Source organism: Notolepis coatsorum (assembly GCF_963971535.1).
Source record: "Notolepis coatsorum genome assembly, chromosome: 1".
NCBI classification, from domain to species: Eukaryota; Metazoa; Chordata; class Actinopteri; order Aulopiformes; family Paralepididae; genus Notolepis; species Notolepis coatsorum.
The window spans coordinates 177330703-177350153 of NC_140165.1; the positions used below are offsets into that span (position 1 = coordinate 177330703).

The window sequence follows — 19451 nt, forward strand, 5'->3', positions numbered from 1 at the left end:
TTTAAGTTGGCTGCTAGGATAATAACAACAATACTTCCGCTCCGGTCGGTGGGCTTCAAAATAAAAGTCTAAAACACCGGAAAAGACGGAGCGGTGGGCTTCAAAATAAAAGTCTAAAACACCGGAAAATACGTTTATTTTGTACAGCGTTTTCCTCCACGAGTACTCGAGTACACAGGGCTGTACGCTGCGATGATCTCATCGCAAATTGCCCCTTTAATTGGCCGTTGCGATTGGTAAATAATATTTGGGGGCGGGCTTGCGAGTAGGGATTTCAAGCCTTGCATTCGCATTTCACTCCTAAATGATCCAAGGCGTGTGATGACGCTGAGCACTCAGGTATGATCAGCGGGGAAAATCAACTGAGCACTCACTCTGATAGACTGGCTGACTGTCTGATTTAGCTATGAAGAAAAGTAAAGTTAGTAGTAGGGATGGGAATCGATGGTTCCTAACTGGGTTTTGGCCATATGCTCCCGAAATTCTCCCGCTGTTTGGCTGCTTTTATGTGCAGTGAAAACTACTCGAAATGCTTTAGAACCTAGTCATTGATTTAGTTCAGGGTTAGCCGCGGAGCTAACGCTAGCTAACGTGAGCTAATCAAGCTCACATAGAGAGATAAACAGCTGACAGCAGGTAGTACAGGTACAAATACAATAAAACAAGGGGTGGGGGCTGTTGTGTAAACCTTGTGTCGCGTCAATCTGGTCCACACGTTACTCTTTCATATCTCAGCCCGTGCTGAGATATGCCCATTCCGCGGTCTGTTAATAAAGTTTTCAATCAGACAGATGTATGGAAAGTAGGGATGCTCGATATTGGCTTTTTTACAGATACCGATATTCCGATATTGTCCAACTCTTAATTTCCGATACCGATATCAACCGATATCAACCGATACCGATATATGCAGGGTTTCCCACCCCAAAAAACGGAATAATTTCAGGTAACTAATCATTTCACTGGTTATATATATAACAAATATTGTTATTGTTTTTTTCTTTTTTTAAACCGATACCGATATTTTCCGATATCACATTTTACTGCCGATATCGGCCGATAATATCGGTCGGCCGATAATATCGGACATCCCTAATGGAAAGGCTTTTATTATAACATTCGTTGAGGTAAAATCATTATGCCTCATTTAGTCATCCTGCAGAGCACTGGGCCCTGTTTCTTGTACGTGGTTCAACTAAGTCGATCAAGATGTCATTATCCAGCTTCAGTTAACCCGATGTTTGAAGCCGGGATTTTCCTGTTCCACGAAGGTGGATTCAGTCTCGTTAACTCAAGCCAGACTTGCGACTCAGGCTAAATGCGCGCGGCCGCTTTAGGTGAAAAGCCAGCACGTATCGATGGCAGAGATCCTGATTCTCTAACGGCATTGATTGATTAATTGATTTAAGACTTTATTGACAGATTGCAATACGGCTCAATCGCCTCGCCGACAAGTTAAATGCGTTATCTATAGGCTAATTTTAAGTCCCTCATTACCTCAATCAATCAGATTATATTTCTTTAAACTTGCCTGCTGGATTGAATAATCAAATGAGATCTTGCTAGCGAAAATAATTAGTTAACTGTTATACAGAATTACGATACGGCTCTCTTACCCATTGATTGATGTATAGTCAATCTTTAACTTATCTCCAATGTGGTCTAACGGGTTGTTCTTTTGACTTTCACACAGACGACCGGGGTTCGAGACCCTAGTCGTCTCCTTCTTTTTGCAATATAGGAATAATTCAATTTGGTGCACGTTGAGAGCTATATAAAGAATGACATCCTCAATGCATGTAGATTTATAATATTTTAACTTAAAACCAGGCTACTTTGGCGTATAATCATTAATATTATATTCAAAAAAATCATATTGGAAACACCGGGTTTTGAACCCCGGTCGCTGGGTTGGCAGGCTTGAGCACTACCGCTGCACCACTGTGCCAGATGGGATAAATTCATTGTTTATACATTAATGAACGAGAGACCCGTGTTTAGAATATCCTTTGTTTTGAATGAAGTTTATCTCTTTATCCTCATTCATTAATGTGACGTCAACGGCTCATTCAATTTCTCAAATCCGTCAAACAGCGCATCTCATCAGACATCTTAATCCCAGTTACAATTAAAATAACCACATAATGTGTACATCGCACGAGCGAGCGCCACCGTCGCCACGGTATATATAACGTGCATTATTTAGGACAAAGTGAATTTAGTATCAGCATTTTGAGTCTATTTTACATTTCAAAAGCCCCCTCTGGAAGAATGGAGCACAAAAACGTAATTCAGAATGGTATAATGCAGATCGTAGACTGTGGGAATAGTTTCAGGAAACGGGCTGTCACTTTCTTTGCGGGGCGTGGCTCTGCGTGATCCGGCTAACTTGAACTTGAACTCTGCTTTCGACCAGGCTCAAACTTTTGGATCTGTTGTCATGGTGATTTGGAAAATCCACGTACATGGAACCGGAAAGTCCGGCTAACTCAGTTATCCAGTTAAAGTTATCCGGCTAACTCAGTTATCCAGGTACAAGAAACAGGGCCCTGGTCTCCTACTCGTGGGCCGCAGGGAGCTAATGTAGCTTTGTTGTTGTCAACACACACAGGGCATTCAGGAAGTCAAAAAACGAATGCGCTTGCCGATTGGTGCTAAGAACAGCAGGGCGGGTGCAAGCGTTGTGACGTAATTGGCAGACTCTACTGTCAATCAAAATTATTCTGTTTTCCGTCAGAATGAATGAATGAGAACTTTATTAACAGATTGCATAATGGGTACAATACAGTACAGGAGGATGAAGACCAGAGAAAGACTTTCGGCTTTTTTACATAAGGGTCCTCCATTTTCAATTCATCAAAACATTTAGAGACATACAAATATACAGTAGTTTCATAAAAATGCTAAAATGCTATTGATTGATTGATTTAAAACTTTATTAACATATTGCAGAATGGGTACAGTACAGCTCAATACATACAATTGTTAAGGGGATGCAGACCAGCAAAAGACTTTTGTCTTGTTTACATCAGGGTCCCCCATTTTCAATTCATCATATTTCATATCTAAATCATATAATATCTCATTGCTAAATATATGCAATATATAATCTAATAATCCAATAATCTAAATCTAATATATAATATAAAAATGCTAAATGCATGGGTATTTTATTTTGTCTTTAATGTTAGCTTGCAAACTCATACTGTCTTGGTAAGCCTCATAATGAATTGTTTGGGGTAAAAAAGAAAAACATCGTGATGTGTATCGTGTATCGCCGAAAGGTCAGAAAATATCGTGATATCATATTTAGGCCATATCGCCCAGCCCTAGTTGGTTCATTATAAAAGATACAAACCTGACAACAAAAGCACTTAAATGTTAAATAAAAGGACCACAGTAATGAGGCAGGAGGAACATATTTTTTTTGCACTATAATGGTAAAATTTGCCCCTAAAACATATTTTTTGCCCCTAAATTTCTAATTTAGGGGCAAGTGTGCCCCTAGTGAAAAAGCTTAGCGTACAGCCCTGGTACATCATGTGATCAATCGATCTGGATTATTTTTGCCCATCCCTAGTTTATCTTGTGCTGAAGTCTCCATTCCAATAGAGAATGTATATATTTTGGTGTTTATTTGATTGTTTCACTGCCTTTTTATTTATTACGTTTCCAGTTTTTTCCTCACACTTTATTAACATTTTGTACATGGTACCGCGGCGCAAGGTACATTAATAATACATGTACATGTTAAAAGGATGACACAAAAAGCCAGACAGAGGGCTTGTTTCCAGTTTCAGTTTGTTTTATAATAAACAATCAAACTGAGCATTTTTTTTATTTAGGATATTTAAAATGTCTTCAAATGTTAAATAAAAGTTTATTGCACTTTGAAACGGTGTCCTTGCATTATTATGCTATTATCATTATATTAGTGAATTTCTTTAAGAAAATTGAGAACTTTTGGGAAATAAATTTATCCAAAAAAAACTCTAACCGGTCGCAATAATATCGCTTATCGCGATATTTTCAGGGGCAATTAATCGCCCAGCTAAATGCGTTATCGTGGCAGGCCTACATTCAACCAAAATTAGCACATCATTCATCACCGGATGGGATGATGGGAAAGTCTGATTGTGAAGTTTTCCCCTTTTCAAAAATAGAAGTGCCAGTCTTGACAAGCTACCTGCCCAAACAACTTCTTTCCTGTTGGGATCCCCCTGACCTTTGAACCCAACACCCTGGCACAGTCACAAGCGCTTACCTCTCATGTCTTGGCAGGGAGTCCACATTTAGAAAAGCTGAACCGGAGCCAGGAATATAACCAAGCACTAAAGTGGGAGTGACTGATATACACAGTCTATCATAACTGATGTGTCAAGCTTGACCAGGTCTGAAATAGCCATTTTCTCGTCCTCGATTTGAACTCTGGTCCACGCAGCAGTCCCCCCCCTCGTAGCTAATTCCTTCATTAATCTCGGCGGCACCTTTTCAACTTCGCCAGGTGGCCAAATCCGCCTTTCACAATGACGGGGCTAATGCTCGTCAATGTATCGAGGAGGCAGCAACACCACCCATCTACTGACCCCTTTAGTAGAATGACGTAAATAGGAAGGTACCACATATGGCAAGTTAAAGGAATATGGCTATAACTCCAACCATTCCTTCATGCATACACCCAAGACACGAATTGGCTGAGAGTTATAGTCATGAGTAGGGCTGCAACAATTAGTCGACATAATCGACGACGTCGATTATAAAAAATCGTTGACGAGAAATTGTTGCGTCGATTAGTCATTTAAAAAATAAATAAATAAAAATTATTTAATTTTTTTTTTTTTTTGTGCACTACCTATCTTTGTGAGAGTGGCTTCTCAGGGTTCCAGACAACATCATAACATGATGATCCCATAGCAAATTTTGGACATTGAAAACATTGTTCCCCTGCAGGAGATGATGATCAGACTAGACACACAATACATTACACACACAATACATTACACACGCACTCCTCTCACTCACACACAGCGATCAGAGTAAGACACACACATACACACTCCTCTCACTCACACACAGCGATCAGAGTAAGACACACACACATTCACACTCCTCTCTCTCACACACAGCGATCAGAGTAAGATAAAGACACACACAAATTACACAGTACACACACTCCTCTCACTCACACAGCGATCAGAGTAAGACACACACACATACACACACACACGGACTCCTCTCACACACAGCAAACAAAAGTTATTTAAAGTACACTTCCACTTTAATTTGTATTATTTAATTTATTTATCTTGTTATGAGTGATTTCTGTATTGTTCTTCAAATACATTTTCATTTAAAGTGGCTTAAAGATCCAAATTCAAATGTTTCATGAGTCATTATTTTAATTTGCTATGGGATCATCATGTTATGATGTTGTTGTTTGGTCCTGACAAGCAGGGCTCGAGACTAACGATGTCCCGTCGTCCCGGGGACGATCAAATATTGATTTGGGACGAACAGAAATCTTTGCTGGGACGCAACCGGGACGGAGAGGATTTTTTTTTTCACATGAAATGTAGGGCTGGGCGATATGACGATATTATATAAATATCGGGTACAGTTCATTAACGATACACTTTTTAAACGTATCGTGGATATCGTGATGTTTTGACCAAGAGGCTTGTGTTGCGTCAATCTGGTCCACACGTTGACACTTTTGAACAGCGCCGCCCCACACACACACACTACTGCATCAAAAGTTACTACTTATGATAACAAAGGCATTCGTTTTGTGGCATTGACGTTATATAGTTACACTTTCAATAACATCAGCGTATTTACATAGCAACGACCGAGGTCGACCTAGATATAGCAAGCATTAGCCGTTCATATCTCAGCCCGTGCTGACTCCGTTGTGCCCATTCTGCGGTCTGTTAATAACGTTTTCAATCAGACAGATGTATGGAAAGGCTTTTATTATAACATCCGTTGCAGTAAAATCATTATGTCTCCAGTCGTTTAGTCATTCTGCAGAGCTAAAAAGCTAAAAGTCGGCCGCGGCGAGCTACCGCTGCCATTGTTGTTTTCATTGAGCTCTCCATGGCGGAAGTAAAAAATTAATACGCGCTTGCCGATTGGTGCTAAGAACAGCAGGGCGGGTGCAAACGATGTGACGTAATTGGCAGACGCAACTGTCAATCAAAATGATTCTGTTTGCCGACTGAATGAATAAACGTTATTAACAGATTGCAGCATAGGTACAATCAGTACAGCTCAATACAACAACAGTCAACAGTGGACTGGAGGATGCAGACCAGAGAAAGACTTTCGTCTTGTTTACATCAGGGTCCCCCATTTTCAATTCATCATATTTCATATCTAAATCATATAATATCTCATTGCTAAATATATGCAATATATAATCTAATAATCCAATAATCTAAATCTAATATATAATATAAAAATGCTAAATGCATGGGTATTTTATTTTGTCTTTAATGTTAGCTTGCAAACTCAAATACTGTCTTGGTAAGCCTCATAATGAATTGTTTGGGGAAAAAAAGAAAAACATCGTGATGCGTATCGTGTATCGCCGAAAGGTCAGAAAATATCGTGATATCATATTTAGGCCATATCGCCCAGCCCTAATGAAATGTCAATTGGCCGACTGTCAGTGCGCGCATATATTGCTGTCAAATGGTGAATGTCTCGTGCTGACTAAGTTCACTGAAGTCTAAACGTAGCGTGATTTGCCAAATCCAATGACTATCTCCGCCTCCCAATGCAGCCATACGCTAATCCAGCATCAAGCTCCTACCCACCTCTCCTCAGCCACTCGCGCTGCAGCAGCGTCACACCCCAAATGAATCTCGCATCAAAAAAGAAAAACGTGTTAACAGGTGAGGGAAATCTCTCTTACCTAGGCTTTCTCCACTGGTATTTAACCCTGGTTGACAGTGAATGACAGCTGGTAATTGACAGTCGCACGGCTCGAGACCACTGTACAAGAACCGCGGAAAGATCAGAATGTTATATATATAAAAAAACGCACGCTATACTGTGGCATCCTCTCGGTGACGAGAGCACCGCAAACATGCTGCGCTATTTGAAGAGGATAAACACAGACCCAAAATGACCAACAGGGAACTGCATCCAGCAATACAACCCCTGAGTCTAAGGTGAGGACACATTTAAATCACAGAAGTGTAATGTTAGTCTATTGGAACTGTATACAGTTATCGACGCGTTCTAGTTATAGCTGCTTATTGCTAGCTAACGTTACTGACTAACGTGCAGACTGCCACTGATTATTAAAGGATTTCTATTCGATTCTATACTAACACGTAATGTTACTACCATTGCGAGTTAATTGGCATAACGTTACATTTATCTAAACGAACGCGGAGAAATAGACGACAGGCTATAGGCAAACTTCACTCTGCAGCTACACAATGAATCCATATTCAGTGAGGAGGGCCCGCTGGAATTTTGCAGCAGTTATCAATATCGACCAGGACTCAGGAGGACAGCGCGATCTAAGGGACATGTTTCATTACTAGTCAAGTGTCATTACTTTAGTTATCAAAGGTGGAATCTCTGGACGCAATGACATTATATAGTTTAAAGCTAAACTACGTTTTTCTTTCTGGTTAGAAGAGGGATAACTTATTCAGTTAGATTTGATTTGATCTTTATTTATCTCTAACATTTTCAACCATAAACACACATTTGTAATGACAAAAAAAACTAAAACGAAATAAAATACAAATACATTTAAATATATTTTCCTATGGAAGGAATAATCAAGATGGCTCCAATTGGTTGACTATAACAGCACCGTGACCAAATATCCCTATACTAGCACCTTGTTAAACACTTTTTTTTTACATTTATTTTTAATCATAATTATTCTTGTGAAATCTTTCCACCATGGGAGCCTTTTGACTAAATCAATTTATTCTCCCCTTCTCTGAATGGTGTTTCTTATGGCAATAACAACTATAGACGACAAAACCAAAGTAAAGAAACTACATTTGATTTTTGGGACGGTTACATTCACTTTGGGACGGTAAAAATTGTATTTCGGGACGGTTCTGGGACGGTGGTGAAAAAAGTTAGTCTGGAGCCCTGCTGACAAGAGTCTCAAAGTCTGGGGTGATGGTAGACAAGCAACTCTGAGGTCATGCTCAATGTCCAATCTGTTCCTCTGCTCTGTCTTCAGCTGGACCAGAGCTGAGAAGCCACTTTCACAAAGATAGGTAATTTGGTTTTCGATTAGTCGACTAATCGAAAAAATAATCGGCAGATTAGTCTACTACCAAATTAGTCATTAGTTGCAGCCCTAGTCATGAGTTCACATAAGTGGCCGGAGTGCACAATTGCAGGTAATGTTAAAGTATAAAAAATCAAATAAAAAGCGAACAAAAAAACAAGCCCTCTGACCTGCCCTGGACGCGTGAATACTTTCCCCAAGGTGGTTGTCCTTCCGCGTTCGGTTTGCGAGGCCTGATTAGCCACTGACGCTTCTCTCAGCACCCAATCGCATTGCGCCTAGCTTTCAGTTCCACAGCCCATTTCCTCGTATTGTTTTCATCTCTCTATATTAACGTAGCCCATTTCCTCGTATTGTTTTCATCTCTCTATATTAACGTAACACGCTATTCACATCAATCGCACATCAATATAAATAACGTATTGTTTTCATCTCTCTATATTAACGTAACGCTCTATTCATATCAATCGACATCACATCAATATAAATAACGTAATGTTTTCATCTCTATATTAACGTAACGCGCTATTCATATCAATCGGCATCACATCAATATAAATAGTATATTGTGCACGGCGGTAGCGAGTTAGGCGATAGTTAGTTTTAGTATATTGTGCACGGCGGTAGCGAGTTAGGCGATAGTAGGGCTAACGCGATTGGGCGCTGAGAGAAGCGTCAGTGGCCAATCAGGCCGCGCAAACCGAACGCGGAAGAACAACCACCTTGGGGAAAGTATTCACGTGCCCTGGACTCATAATGGACGTGTTGTTAGCATAGTACCTTGGACGTTAGCCAACTAGCTATGGGGTGTAAAACATGAGTTTAAAATATAACTAACGGAAAAAGCAACAAAAACCCAGTGTATCAAAAGAAAGTTCTTGCGTCACCCCTTCCACTCCCAGACTCCTCCCCACTGCATGTATATATTCTCTCCCCGCCGTATGTATATTTCTCTCCCACCCACCCACCCCCTCCTAATGCACAGTCCCCTCCCCATCATATGTATATACTCTGTCAGGATCTATGGGTAACAGTACTGTATATTTGAATATCGTATATGTCACAAATGTAACAGTACTAAATACCTGGCCTATGCCATAAAAGTCATGTATGTTGAGTATGTCATAAATGTCAATATGAATTGAAAATGGGGGACCCAGATGTAAACAAGACAAACGTCTTTCTCTGGTCTGCATCCCCTTAACAATTGTGTGTATTGAGCCGTACTGTATTGTACCCATTCTGCAATCTGTTAAAGTTTTTCATTCATTCATCACAGACCAGCAGAGGCTCTCATTGAACCTTCAGCAAAGCTAACCTCGCAGGCTACTTTAAGCTAGCTCGCATTGACCCTCACAAACTATGTCACTGCCTTGATTTTTAAGGTGACACCATGTTTTTGCCACGCTGGCTACATTAAAAAAAAGAAGTTTCGAATCAAGTGGCTACATTTAATAAAACAAGCACGAAGTTGACCAGAAGAGTGAGCGGCAGCACCGCCCCTGTCATCCATGCCACCACCCCCCCCCCCCCCGTGTGATGTGAAGCAACCAGTCAACTTTTGCTGCTGTTTAGCTAACAAACCGCTCACTTGCCAGATCAATTGCGTTTTCGAGATAACGGCGAAAATACAACAAAAGGAGAAACCCTAAACGTCTCGTCGGCTCTTCTTGTGCCGCTTGTAACTAACGTCACCTATCATCGTATTTCAATCAGTGTCTCTGGCAAGCGGCAGCCCGCCTGGTTGGTGGGTGTGTGTGTGGGGGAGGCCTGGAAGGGGCCTTTAACGTGAGGCTTTACTAGCTGGAGCTCGCTGGCGTTACTTTAAACGTCCATGAAAAATAGGGACACGGGGATGTTATTTAGCTAAAACAGTTGGGCTAACTAACCTAGCGAGAGCACAAACGGCAGCGAGCACTGGTGTTAAGTCGACAGGGTGGTAATGCGTGCATTAAGCCACCAAGCCTGCAGGGTTTGGCTGATCACCACAGTAATGATTGTCAAACAGATTCGCTCAGCAAGCTAGCCAAAAGGTATCTGGCTAGCTATTAGCTAAATTAACGTAAGCTAACGTTGGCAAAGCAAGTAACGTTGCGTTAGCCAAAGTACAACGGCTGTAGACAGTGTTGGATCAAATAATCATAATAACAAACCTCCAATGTGGTGTTTTCGTTCGTCTCGCTCCGCTTTGTTTTAGAATGCAAAAGACAATTTAGGTGGTTCCGCCAAACCAGAAACTCCTTTTGTTTTCCTTGTTCGTCGCCTCCCCTTGTTTGTAATGTTTTGTGGCCACTGTTTCCTAGTTATCTCAGTGCGACTGGCTAGATGGGTTGTAGCGTTAGCAATGTGGTTGTTGTGCATCGATGTCTCTGTGTCGCCTCCTCTGGCCGCACAATGTTATGGCAATGATCATGGATGGAGTACTGGCAAGCATCCACAGGAGGGCGCTCGTATGTCATGGCTCATAAGAGGCACATGTAGAAGTGAGAGAATAAAATCTCATCTGAACAAAACGGAGTTGGTCAGAAACTGTGATGTTATGAGATTTTTAAATTGTTTTAATTTAATTTCAAACCTTTATTTCAACTCGTGAGACACTGAGGTTATCCTCATTTTCAGTGACGATGAGCATACAAAACAAAGACATTATATTATACTTGAGCACATCATCAATAGGCTAATGTTAGCCTTAAGTAAATGGGCAAGTTTAATGCCCTAACTAAGTTTAGTATTAGATTTGAAGATAATACAGTATCATTAAAGGGATATTTCACTTTAGAAATTTTTTTGTCCCTGCCAACACCACCAGTCCTCTCCCAGATGGCAAGCTCCTAATTCACCTCCATTAATTATGGGCATGTAGTCTAAATAGCATACTTCTTAATAACAGTGTTGAGCTACACCTCAAAGTAGTCCTTAGTCCATGTTTCTGATTATATATGGCACTTGTATGTGGGGGTGTAATAGGAACACATTCATAAGTAGGATGTGATGTCAAACTCTTCATTGAGTCCTATTGGTGGTTCCGAGGTAATAGATCCAACACAGCTCTGTTTTCAATTGGTCTATGTTACCTCCTCATCTTGGGATGGGGATTTGTTCAACATCAATGAATCTTAATATGAGGTCATTAATGTCCCTTTAAATACACGTCAGTATTGTATTGAAGTGTATATTCAATACCGGGGGTGGTGGTAAAAAAAAAAGGTTTCCTGCATTCTGGTGTACTCTCTGTGATTCTCTTCGGATCATATAACAAACTCAGCAAGACCAACGGCTTCTCTGTTACAGTGGGTGACAATATTGTCACAAGGAAAGATTCAATTACATACCTGGGTTCCATCCTAGAGGCTAATCTTTCCTGTGACAAAATGGCATCCAATGTAATAAAAAAAGTCAACCAACGAACTCGATTCTTGTACCGGATCTCCTCTCTGGTAAACAAGAATACCCTGAAGACTCTAGCAGGAGCACTCATTCAAGGGTACTACGACTATGCTTGCACCTCATGGTACCAAAGCACCTCAAAGGCACTAAAAAACAAATTACAAACATCTCAAAACAAGCTAGTCAGACTACTGCTTGACCTGACTCCTAGAACCCACCTCACCCCTGCCCACTTTGACAACCTAGGATGGCTTAGAGTAGACGACAGAGTACAGCAACTTGCAATGGGCCTGGTCTACAAGATACACTACGCGACCAAGGTACCCATGTACATGTCAAAATACTTCCCAAAGGTCAGTGAATACCACGATCACAACACCAGAGGGAGCTCCACAAATCATGTTAAACCCAGATTCGGCTCAAACAAGGGACTAAACACGTTTCGCAATTATGCCACATTAATGTGGAACGCCCTACCCAAAGCTGTAAAGGAATGTGAATCACTACCCACTTTCAAAAACACTCTCAAAAAACACCTACGGGAGACTGCAATTCGAAACTAGCCCCTACAAATGTCCTAACCCAGTTGTACAGTAAATGACCAAGTACGGCTTTGTCAGTATTCCAATGTACAGTGTACAGTGTCCCCCCCCCCCTACCCAACCCCCCGCCCCCACCTCCAATGTACAGCCCCCACCCACCCACCCAACCCCACCCCACCCACCCAACCTCCTCCAATGTACAGTTTCTACGTCAAATGTATATACACTCTTTTTCTGGACACTTGTATCACAAACAGTACTGTATTTGCAAATCTGATATGTCATAAATGTATAGATGTAGCAGTACTGTACGGGCGGCTACGTGGCGTAGTGGGCAAGGCGCTCGCCACAAAATCTGGAGACGCTGGGCTCGCCTGTTCGAGCCCAGCGCTCCACATTTGCTTTCAGTTTAGCTGGTCGTCCACAGTAATACACATTGGCCGTATTACGGGGAGGGAAACTGAAGGGTGGGGATCGGGCGTTGTGGACAGCGACTCCTACAGGTCGGTTGGTGCGCCTGCGCAGTAGAATCAGGAAGTGTCGCGAGCAGCGTGAGCCTCCCACGCGTTACTCCTCGCCACTGAGAGATCGAGCTGCGCCGGTGAAAAGATGCGACTGCTGTTACCTCAAGTACCGGAGGGGACTTGTGCTATGTATGACTTAGTCCACATTGCAGCCGGCTTGTGGGAGGCAAGAAACAGCGTTCGTGACAGGGGAGGGTTGAATTGGATGTTACGAAATTGGGATGGGAGAAAAATATAGAAAATGGGAGAAAAAGTGGATAAAAAAAAAAAGATGTAGCAGTACTGTCTATCTGTATGTCATGTATGTCATATATGTACTGATGAATTGAAAATGGGGGACCCTGATGTAAACAAGACGAAAGTCTTTCTCTGGTCTGCATCCCCTTAACAATTGTATGTATTGAGCTGTACTGTATTGTACCCATTCTGCAATCTGTTAATAAAGTTTTCAATAAATCAATCAATCAATCAATCACGAAACGATAGAGAAGTGCAATGCACTTGATCACCACTAGGGGATGCTAAGTGAATGACGCCAGGTTTGAATGGAGAACACAAAATAGAATCAAGAATCAAGAGGTTTATTTGTCACATACATACAGTGGAGGTTTCTCTATGACAACACGTGAAACACAAATTCACTCATAATTCATAATTATTATTAATTTACATATATATATATATATATATATATATTTTTTTTTTTTTTTTTTTTTAGAAAAGTTTTCCGCTGTAAAAAAATGCCAGTGCATTTTTTTTCTTCAAAAATGGCCAAAATTGACAGCTATGAGCAGGCCTGCACTGCAGTAATGACTGCAGTAATATTCATGCAAGAATATCTGCACAGGTTGACCCATTTTAAATAAATAATAAATAATAGCCAATCAAAATAGGCTATTAACTTCATCTACGCACGGACTGTGCAGTTAAACTCTTGCCATTGAATGGAGGATTGAATGATTGACAGCCTTGACAATCCAATAATACACGGAGGATGAATGATTGGCAGCCTTTGAAATCCAATCAGAGTCTGCCTGGTAAAATACATGCAGAACTGCAGCTGGACTGGTGTCAGTGTTCTAGTCAAAGTTGTGTTCCATCATCTCATGTGTGCATTTTGCCTGAAGAAGACCATTAATTTGCCTAATATAATCATTCATATTTTAAGATCTTTATTCACTTGTTCACTTATTGTTGTGCACTGGATGATATATATATATTTTTTTATCTCAGTTGAAGACTAGTGTAGTTGTAGTTGACGTGAACGTGCCATCTTGGACTGTGAAGGCAAGCTAACTTGTAGCTAGTAGTTTACAGTACAGCTGTAACAACACACAGTAGGCTAAATTAAACTTTGCGCCAACATTAGGACCGAAGTATAAACCAGCCACTGAGCAACATGAAGAAGTGGACTTATGCACCTGGATCAGAAAAAAGTAAGTTGTAGTGTTTGTAAAACGAAAGCCTGATTAGCCTGGATGCTAACGTTAGCCAACTGTTTAGAGAACAATACTTGTAGTAGACTTGATTAAGGGATTGAAACGTTGTTAACTTGGCTATGTCACACATAAACACAATGTAATGTATCACGTTGGCTGCTGGCTGCTAATGCAGCCTGCAGATAATATTTGCATGTGCACTGTGTTAGTGTAAATGAATGAATGTTGCCGCTAGCTTGTGGCTAGGCTAGCGTTCTTTGCTAATGGCTAACGTTATCTAGCCGAATTGTTTAGAGACTTGATTAAGGGATTGAAACGTTGTTAACTTGGCTATGTCACATATAAACACAATGTAACTGCTCCCGGTGAGTAGGCCGGCACCTGACCTTGCATGGTTGCCTCTGCCGTTGGTGAGTGAATGGGTGAATGTGAGGCATAAGTTGTAAATCGCTTTGGATAAAAGCACTGTATAAATGCAGTCCATTTACCATTTCCATTTATATACCATCTAATTACAATTAGATTTAGACTTGTTTCTTCGGGGAGAAAACACGTAACAAACAGGTTCCACAAATGAAAGAAAACTGTATAAAATTGTTGAAAAGATAAAAGATTGTGGACCTTTAAATCAATACTTGACATGAACACTATCTAGTATATTACCTCCATACTGTATGAGTCCTACGAGCAGTGAACCACACACTATAGCTACACCAAGTCCAGATTGTGCAGACAGAAGACCCAGGTGGACCACTGAGTGGGCTGTGGCCATCCTGAGCAGGTGCATTACTGACAGAGCAGTGACCGTCCGAGGATGAAACTCCCTCAGAGACAACAGGATATCTTCCTGAGGCTGGATAGAGAGAGAAGCCATCATTGAGGCTGAGTTCAGAATCAGGCCCATTCTGAATGTCTTCACTGCAATCAGCTGATTGAGTGAAGAGAGGTCTAGAATTGGTCTGACACCTCTGGTTTTCTTGGGAACTATGAAATACAGGGAATAGACCACCTTCATCGACTCCTCTGGTGGGACGATGAAAATCCTCTGTTTGGACAGCAGGGTCTGAATCTCTTCTGAGAGAGCCGATGTTGCATTTGTGTCTGACAGTAGGATTCACGCTTGAGAATGGGGGGTGGGGCAATGCAAATTTCATTGCATGCCCACATCTCAGCATTTTGTCTAACCATCAGGCATTTCTCCTGCCATATTGTGTGAAAGTGGCCATGTGGTAGGCGAGATAAGCAGTGAAAAGTTGGTGGTCCCTGCCACCATGGGCTAGTCTGTGACCAGGGGCACCACCCATGGAGGACCAGAATGTAAAGGGAGGGGGAATCGGTGGGGGAAAGCCTATGACAGAAAGATACTATGGGTGTGGCCTGAGAACCACGTAGGGTCGATTGCATGGCAACCCCAGTGAACGAACCACTGTTGCAGGGATGTGGGAAGTCAGTCAGAGTTGGGGGTGTGGAGAGAAGTCTTATATAATAACGCCATATTAAATGCATGCGCATCATTCATGATTTCCCATTAATTTGAAAGGTCAACATTTTATACCAGTTTTAGAACATTTTACATTACAACAGACAGCAAACTTGAACACCAACATGTGGACAGTTCACACACGAAATGTCAAGGCACTTAAACTGTATAGCACACACTGCGCACATGATCGTATAACAGATGCAGAGTTAACAGAGATTAAACAGACAAAACTGAATGCAAGAATAATCAGACTTCTAACAATCAGCGCTAGTGACAATTACACATTTTTGTAACAGAATGAAGTGACGACAACCCTACACATAACAAAAATCACTCTATGTGGTGCTGAAACATTTCAGTTATAAGACAGTGCCATTGGGCCTGTCAGCCACTAGCAGTACATACTATTGTGACCAAGACCAAGCAAGTGTGCAGGATAGGTCTGAATATATATATATATATATATATATATATATATATATATATATATATATATATATATATATATATATATATATATATATATATATATATATATATATATATATATATATATATATATATATATATATATATATATATATATATATATATATATATATATAATAATAATAGTAACTGTTAATTTCTCCAGACCACTCTTGGCAGAGCCGGAAGTGTGGCCAGGAATAGCAATCCATTCCCTATCAAAACCAAGAAAGCACAGTGCAATACCAAACAAGGCTCTTTTGCCTAGAGGTCACTGTTTGACAGCATTACATATTCTACCATTAAAGTGGCTGGTGGGATAATATGGATCCCCTCTGAATTGACTAGGCCTATTCACAGATCTAGTATACAAATGTGTTACTTTTTATTCTGACGTAGTAGACCTGATGTGGGCCATGATTTTAGTCTAGACTGTAGTGTAGAGGAACCTATGCAGATGACTTAAACCCAAGATAAAGGGTCTATTTTGTGTGTGTGTGTGTGTGTGTGTGTGTGTGTGTGTGTGTGTGTGTGTGTGTGTGTGTGTGTGTGTGTGTGTGTGTGTGTGTGTGTGTGTGTGTGTGTGTGTGTGTGTGTGTGTGTGTGTGCGTGCGTGCGTGCGTGCGTGTGTGTGGTCCTTTATTTGGAATATTTCCGTTCAGGGGACCAGTAACCACGCTGCTGGCTGCATGTTGGTCGCGTGTCCAGATGTCCCAGGACAGACTAAAAAGTGCCCCCTCCTACGTTTCTGAATCCCCAAGAACCCTTAGGCCGTGCACACGTGAGAGAGAGAGAGAGAGAGAGAGAGAGAGAGAGAGAGAGAGAGAGAGAGAGAGAGAGAGAGAGAGAGAGAGAGAGAGAGAGAGAGAGAGAGAGAGAGAGAGAGAGAGAGAGAGAGAGAGAAGAGAGAGATCCAAACCTTATTGTCATGAGATTCAGATTTATTATCATGCCCATTAACTCCTTTATTCAATAGATTGTGCGGTCTGAAGGGGAAAATGCGCGCTGCTTAAATGATAATGGAATAGCCCGTTCCATATGCCCAGCCGTGAATAGCCTACACCTCAACAAGTGTGTATCCCGCATGTTTGTATCTCTTTGGGACACACACTTGTTGAGGTGTATTCAAGCCAGGTTATATGTAATGGGGCTATTGCATTATGGCAGCGCATATTTCCTATTCAGAGTTAAATTCATAACAGTGGTGAGAAAACTTGGCTACACAAATCCTTTACAAAGTAGCTAAGTCTCCATTAAAATGTCTAAAAGTAGGCTATGAGTGTGCGCATGGACCTCGACACATGGTGGTCCATATCTGATATTAGATAAAGCCGTTCTTTTCAAATTGGCAGGACTGAACTTTGAATGCGCATTACTTCGCATAACTTCTATTGGTCTATTGAGGACATGTTTAGCAAAACCTTATTTTGTAAACTGCAGGGTTCACAAAAGATGTCAGGTAAAAAAGTAAGAATGTTATATCCTTTTAAATGTAGAGGGGTAGGCCAGTGGGAGGGTATGAAGCCTAACATGCATGTTTAGCATCATCTGAGAGGGGACTATACTGTGCCGTTTAGGTCCAGCTCCTTCAGTCAATTCTGTTTTGCAGTCAGAGCCACTCAGTTTTGGAACATCCTACCAACTGAAATAAGATACTGTGCTACCTGATTGAATTGATTGATTGAAAACTTTATTAACAGATTGCAGAATGGGTACAATACAGTACAGCTCAATACACACAATTGTTAAGGGGATGCAGACCAGAGAAAGACTTTCGTCTTGTTTACATGATCAGGGTCCCCCATTTTCAATTCATCAGGACATATATGACATACATGACATACAGATAGACAGTACTGCTACATCTATACATTTATGACATACCAGATTTGCAAATACAGTACTGTTTGTGATGCAAAAAGAGTCCAGAAAAGGGAGTATATACATTTGACGTAAAAACTGTACATTGGAGGAGGTTGGGTGGGGTTGGGTGGGTAGGAGGGGTTGGGGGGGGGAACACTGTACAACTGTACAAGCAAAACTGTACATTGGAATATTGACAAAACCATACTAAGTAAATTACTGTACATTGGAGGGGGTTGGGTTAGGACATTTACAGGGGCCAGTTTCGAATTGCAGTCTCCCGTAGGTGTTCTTTGAGAGTGGTTTTGAAAGTGGGTAGTGATTCACATTCCTTTACAGCTTTAGGTAGGGCGTTCCACATTGATGTTGCATAATTGCTAAACGTGTTTAGTACCTTGTTTGAGCCGAATCTGGGTTTAACATGATTTGTGGACCTACCACACCTTTACAAAAAAACTCAAGACCTGGCTACTAACAAATCAAACATGTGACCAGTTCAGTTCATTGTGTATTTTGTTATTGCTTTTACAGTACTATTATATTATATTGGATTGTATTGTATTATTCTGTTTAACTTGTAATGCTTCTGTTTTATGTGTATGGTTTTATAACATTTCCAAACGGACTACAGTTGCGAATTAGCCAGCTGGCAAAAACAGTAATGTTGATTCATTTGTACTGTCCTTTTTGAATAAATTGAAACTAAAACTGAGTAACCCTGCCTCAAAACTGTGGGTTTACCAGTAGTACTAATCGTCTATAATAGACTTTAGTAAGAGTTGGTACCGCTGTCATGCTCAGGTTGGGATTTATTTCTGCCCTGTCAAGGTGGGAACAGGGTGGAAAGAAATCCCAACCTGAGCATGCTGAAATAACAGCAAAATGGCCGCAACTATTGATATGACAACACCTGGCGGCATCCACTGGTTAGCTCGCCTTGGTGACAACACCTGCCAAGTTGCCAACTGCCCTCCTGCTCCGGGGCACACAGGGCCTCCTCCCCGACTGGACTGGTCCACTCCTTCTACTCTCTTAACGGTGATTAGGTTTGCCTGAATAACGGCCATTGTTCGGCTACATTTCCCACGATCCGGCATTCGCCTGGCTGGCAGTCGCGTGGCTCCCCAGCGAAGGGGCCAATGCGCGCGGACATCTGCTCGCTCTGCCTCGCGCAGGCTCTTTAGCGGTTGACAACAGATGTTTGACATTTCAAGTACTGGATGTGATCAAAGCCACCCTTCAGGATCCCCATAGTAGGCCTACTATAATCTTTGAATCTGCAAGTTAGACGGCATACAAAGTCTACTGGTAGGCTAGTGATTCTAGAATTGGGGAAACGCTAAGTGCAGTTTGACTCAAACACAATGAGATACTGTATTGAAATAATGTTATTTATGCAGCCCTCCCTCACCTCTCATTATCATTGAAGCCGCAACTTTCTAAGTGGGTATGAAAAATATGTCTGTATAAAATGTG

General features: G+C 41.2%; 1 protein-coding gene across 2 annotated transcripts in view; it reads right to left on the reverse strand.

Annotated features, from left to right (window-relative positions):
- Nucleotides 1–10597, reverse strand: part of cab39 (calcium binding protein 39) — a 138879-nt gene extending 128282 nt beyond the window's left edge. For both annotated transcript variants that reach the window (XM_084312276.1, XM_084312275.1), the window contains exon 1: nt 10423–10597. The gene's annotated coding sequence lies outside the window, so the exon portion shown is untranslated. The remainder of the gene's footprint in view (nt 1–10422) is intronic.
- Between the last annotated feature and the right edge of the window lie 8854 nt (nt 10598–19451).